This window comes from Gossypium hirsutum, chromosome A10, assembly GCF_007990345.1.
Source record: "Gossypium hirsutum isolate 1008001.06 chromosome A10, Gossypium_hirsutum_v2.1, whole genome shotgun sequence".
Lineage (NCBI taxonomy): Eukaryota > Viridiplantae > Streptophyta > Magnoliopsida > Malvales > Malvaceae > Gossypium > Gossypium hirsutum.
In genome coordinates, this window is record NC_053433.1 from 68,250,549 (window position 1) to 68,256,359 (window position 5,811).

General features: G+C 36.5%; 1 non-coding gene across 1 annotated transcript; it reads left to right on the top strand.

Moving 5' to 3' along the window:
* Positions 1 to 332: 332 nt before the first annotated feature.
* On the top strand, positions 333 to 439 carry LOC121209122 (small nucleolar RNA R71). Its single transcript, XR_005904239.1, has one exon. It is a non-coding gene; the product is annotated as a small nucleolar RNA R71 (small nucleolar RNA).
* The last annotated feature ends 5,372 nt before the right edge of the window (positions 440 to 5,811 follow it).

A 5,811-nucleotide genomic window follows, 5' to 3' on the forward strand; every position in this document is an offset into this window, starting at 1 on the left:
GGTTCGATGGACATTCTTCTAACAAATATCCTTCCCCACAATAAACACTGTTAGACCCATTAGTGGTAAGATTCTTAAGGATTGAAAAGATTTAAGATACCTGAGATGCAAGTGAAGTGAGAGCGTCCACTTCATGTCTTCCAGCAAGCCTTATTCCTAATGCGGCTTGATTGGTTGGCCATTGGTAATTGTTACTGGAGATCCTCTTGATGATTTCATAAGCCTCATTATATGACTTAGAAAGGAGAGCACCATTAGTAGAAGCGTGCATTACCATCCTCGTGTGAGCATTGAGACCATTACAAAATGTCTCAAGTTGGATGCAATATGGGATTCCATGGTGAGGGCATTTCTGTAATAGTTCTTTGTATCGTTCTAATGCCTCATACAGGGACTCACCATCCATTTGTTGGAAGGCAATGATCTCGTTCCTCAACTTAGTGTTCTTGCTTGGCGGGAAATACTTCATGAGGAATCTTTCGGCTAAATCTTGCCATGTAGAAATTGAGTTTGGCGGCAATGAATTCAACCAGGCTCAAGCTCTGTCCCTTAGTGAGTTCGAGAACATCTTCAATCGTAATGCATCTTCAGGAACTCCAGCTAATTTGAAAGAGTCGCTCACCTCCATAAATAGTCTTAGGTGAAGATAAGGATCTTCAGTAGGCATTCCACTGAATTGGCCCACCATCTAAAGCATCTGGAACATGACTAGCTTTAGCTCGAATTGTTGTGCCTCGATTTCAGGTCTTCTAATGCCCAGATTAAGATCATTAAATACTGGCACAGTATATTGCCTTAAGGCTCTATCCCTATCGTCAGCAATAAGGAGAGGATTTTGTGCAAGGTTTGCTCCGTTTCCTTGATTCAGATTCTCGAAATTCATTCCTTCAATCCTTCTCTGGTTCGTTTGTCTTCTTCGCTGTCAAAATGTATTTTCTATCTCAGCGTCTACAAGAAGTAAGTCAATAATCTGGTCAATACTTATAAACACCTTAAATTATCAAAGAAAAATTAATTAAGTTAAAAATTAAATAGAAAAATAAACCAAAATGTAAAACTTTCAAATTCACAAATAATGATTTTTTTTAAAACAGTCCCCGGCAACGGCACCATAAACTTGGAACGACGGAAATGTGTAAGTGTACACAATCGCAACAAGTAATAAAGTGACAAGTAAATGTCGAGTTATCGTACCCACATGGACTGTAAAAAGAATTATTTATGAAATTAATTGTAAAACACTTTGGTGAGGTAAAAATAATTTGGTTTTAAAAAGGTGGTCAAAAACTATTTAAAAACTAAATAAATAATTAAAATAAAACAGAGGAGTTCTAATACACGATTTCAAATAAGATTTAATCAAGGTAACATACTTGTGTTGGATTAATTATATTGCTTGAACTCAGAATTATTAAACTCATGTTTACACTGTTACGAATAAATTCGCTGCAACCCGGTAATTTGCTAACTTATGAGCAAACTTACATACAAAAATCCATTCATCTCTTGACATATCCCTATGTCAACTCAACCGACTAAACAGATTCTAGTAAGCAAACATGTTATTGCACATACATACTCATTAAACTGAACTAATCTCTTGCACATCTCTATGTCAATTCAAACGATTAATTAAATCTAATAAGCACATAAAAGACTATGTGAAGTAACAAGGCATCCCTACCTTGAAACAGTTTAATCACAATAATCTTGCAAGTTATGCAAGGCAATAATATCGCCAGATACATTACTAATTCAACTTTCAGCTACCTTAGAAGAATAAACATGCACTGATTAAGTACTGTGTCAATTAATTACAATTACAATATGTTTAAATAATTAATTCATTAGCTACCTCACAATCGTAACGCAAGAATAACTTAGGCATGATTTTACTTAATCAAGCATCTTACCGAGGCCTATAACAACATAAACACGATTTTAACAACTCAAGTAGGCAGAATATAATCAACCCAACACAAACTTGAGTTCAAGCTAAATTGATTAAAATAACCATTTCAATAGCATAAATATTCATAAACATGTTCGTCAAAGCAACAACAAAAATTAAAGAGATAAGGAACAAGGAGCAAATCTGGCGTTTCTCCGTCGCTTGACTAGTTGCTTCGTTCTTCGTTCTTCATTGACCTCGGCTATCAAGGTGGCTTATGAAAATTTAATTGCTGCTCCAAAATGGCTGATGAGAGCCTTTTTCGCAAGAGAAGAAATCAACACTTTAACAATAAGGGAAATGGGGCAGTTGAGAGTTTCAACTTTGCTATTTTAAGCTTGGGGCAGTTTCATAAAGCCACAATTAAAGGAGGGGTTTGAATACATTTTGAAAGTTCTTCAAGGGCCTTTTTGCAAGCATATTTAATCAGCTAAAATGCTGATTTGGGTCATCCTATGGACGGAACTGGGCTGCCCATTTAGTAGCTGGTTCTGTTCACTCAATATGGTTCGACCGGTGCGGTTCAACTGGACCCTTTCTCCAGAATTAATTAAAAATATTTTATTTAACCAAAATTAAATGGGGAATAAATTAAAATTAATTAAATTATGAATTAATACACATTTCTGGATCGTCTTAGGTTGGAAATTAATGTGCCTCAAAACTTCAAATTGCTTCTCGGTTTTGTGCTTTCAGCAGTGTCAGCCGAGCCAATTTTCGCCCTTTGCGCGAATCTGTCGAAAATAGTCAAAATTAATCAAAATTAAGTATAAATTTAACTAAATTCACCATGTTTATATTTTTAACACAATTTAATTATTTTTCGATAAGAATTTAACCAGATTTGTATGAATTTAAGTAAAAATGGGTATGTAAAAGTATATAAATTTTTGTGTTTCCAGTCTCTCCTAGAATAAGCCACCAAAGCTAATGAATGACTATGATATTCTTTTGACTTATTCGATGGAGATGAGAATGATTTTCCCATAGGTTGTTTTCTCATATAACGAGTCTCTGAATCAAATTTTCTTTTTGCTTTGTTGAGTTCTTCAGCCTTGTGCACTCTGTCAACCAATACCACAAATTCTTTCAATTATAGAATTTTGACTAACAACTTGATATCCTTATTTAGGCCATCTTCAAACCGAGTACACATAGGAACCTCTATTGGTACACATTCCTAGGCATGCTTCATGAGTCACACAAATTTCCTCTCATATCAACCATTGACATACTGCGTTGTTTCAACTAAAAAAACTCTCTGTGTTTCTTATCTAGGAACCTTTGACTCATATATTTCTTTCTGAACTCTGTCTGAAAGAATTCCTAGTTTACTCAATCCCTTGGTACTACCACGATCAACGTGTCCCATCATTGATAAGCTGAGTCTTTCAATAAAGAAACAACACATTTCAAGCATTCAATTGGTGTACAAGATAATTCATCAAGAACTCTAATTGTGTTTTCTAACTAGAACTCAACTCTTTTTCAATCATCTTTGGTTTTACCACAGAACTCTTCAGCCCCATACTTTCAGATTTTATCAACTAGAGGCTTACTCACTTGCATTGGTTCCAAACCTTGAGGAACTACGAGGATCGGTTGGGGTAGGGTGCGAATGGAGGTTGTTGAGCCAGCGTTCGTTCTCATGAACTCAATAAAGTATTTAGACGTCATATGGAAGAAGGCTTCTATAGTCTCTCCTCTCTGGCCCTTAGATACAGGCCTACTACCTCTAGATGCTACTCTATTAACCGAGACTTACACGTTACTATCAACTTCATCAGAATCAGCTTGGTTGGATGACATGTTATCTATATGAAAACATAGTTCAATTTGAGTTAGGAGTTATCACACTATCACAAGTTATATAATGGCATGTATTTCTAGACTCTATACATGCTACGTTCAGTTTTAGAACCAACTAAATCGTAGCTCTGGTACCAATAAATGTAACACCCCTAACCCATATCCTTCATCGGATTAAGGTTACATAGCAATACTGTACAATCGAAAACATTGAGATAATATTCACTCACTAACATAAACATATCATATATCAATCATACATACACATTCTGTCCCTAAATAGAGCCTTCAAGGACTTAGAAATACCTTAGAAAAAATTAGGGACTAAATTGAAAACATTTGGGAAGTCTAGGAAAAAATTACAAAAATTTGGATGCAAGGGTCACACGGCCATCTACCTCACATGGCTGAGACATACTTCCGTGTCTTAGGCTATGTAGCCTTCGAACTAGGGGCTCACGGTCATGTCCCAGCCTATGTCGTCACCCGTGTAACTCTCAAAGTAAGCTTACACGATCGTGTTAGACGCGCATGTGCCAGGTTGTGTAACTCTCAAAATTTCCCCATACGCCCATGTGCCAGGCCATGTGCTAGGCCGTGTGTAACACCCCTAACCCGTAACCATCGCTAGAATAGGTTAAGAGGCATTACCAGACTCATAACTTAGTTCAAAACAAACATTTATCAGATAGTCCTCATATTCCAGTCAATATCAATCATCCACATTCCATATGTAATCAAATCAAGCATACAAAGCTTTAATCATACATTCGGGACTTAATCGGTAACATATAAACATTTCAAAAACTTAAAAAAATTTCAACATTTCAAGGGATACACGCCCGTGTGAATAGGCCGTGTGTCTCACATAGTTACCAGACACGCCTGTGTCATAGACCGTGTGAAAATAGGGTGTACATACTAACCTATACCAAACAGCTTGAGACACACTCGTGTTCCTTGACTGTGATCAAAACTAACTTGGGTCACACGGCTGACCACACGCCCGTGTGTCTAACCCGTGTACCCTTCAAAATGGCCATAAACGCCTATGTGCCAAGGCTGTGTGCCTTATACGGCCACCAGACACGCCTGTGTGTATAGGCTATGCTCGAGACTAACTCGCTTCTAAAAGAAACATTGAAGGACACAATCAAGACACACGCCCGTGTGCTCAACCGTGTGGGATAATATAGGCCATTGGCAAGGCCAATTGCCACCTATTTTTGTCATACCTACAGGCCAAATTCATACGAAAGACTTATGTTCATATCTCATTTCAAGCCAATCCAAAATATACCATTTTATTAAGCCATTTAGGAACACATCAAACTTACCAAAAATCATACCCTAATTGCATCCAAAATCAAGCCATAACTCATGGCATGATATATATATATATACATCTCAAAACATATCCAAAGACTTCTAGCCTATACATGCCATACTTCAATATATACATTTTCCAAAGGCACCAAAATAATGTTTGATAGTGTGGTGATAATCCTCAACGATCCCCAGCTTCTAGTAGCTTCGATATCTATAAAACAATGCAAACACACACAAAGTAAGCTTTCAAAAGCTTAGTAAGCCATATACAAATAAACTTATCATTTTAAGAATATAAGCATTACAAAATACATATACTCCATAGCCAAATACTATCACAAACCTTATAGTTCATACACATTTCACATATTAACAATTCATTTGCAAATATGGCATATTTTCTCGTACTTATATTACATATCATCACTTGTACATAGACTTACTTCACATTAACAAATGTTGAACACATTTCAACGTACCTAAATCGGATATTCATTCATTTAATCATGTATTTCTCGGAATGCCCATTGAACCTTTCGAATCAAATAGGATACGCGGATAGCTCGGAAAGCTAGTACAATGCCAATGTCCAAGACGTGGTCTTAAATGTAATCAAATATCGATGCCACTGTCCCAGACAAGGTCTTACATGAAATTAAATACGATGCCGATGTCCCAGGCATGGTCTTACACGTAAATCTCAAATTGATGCCAATGTCCCA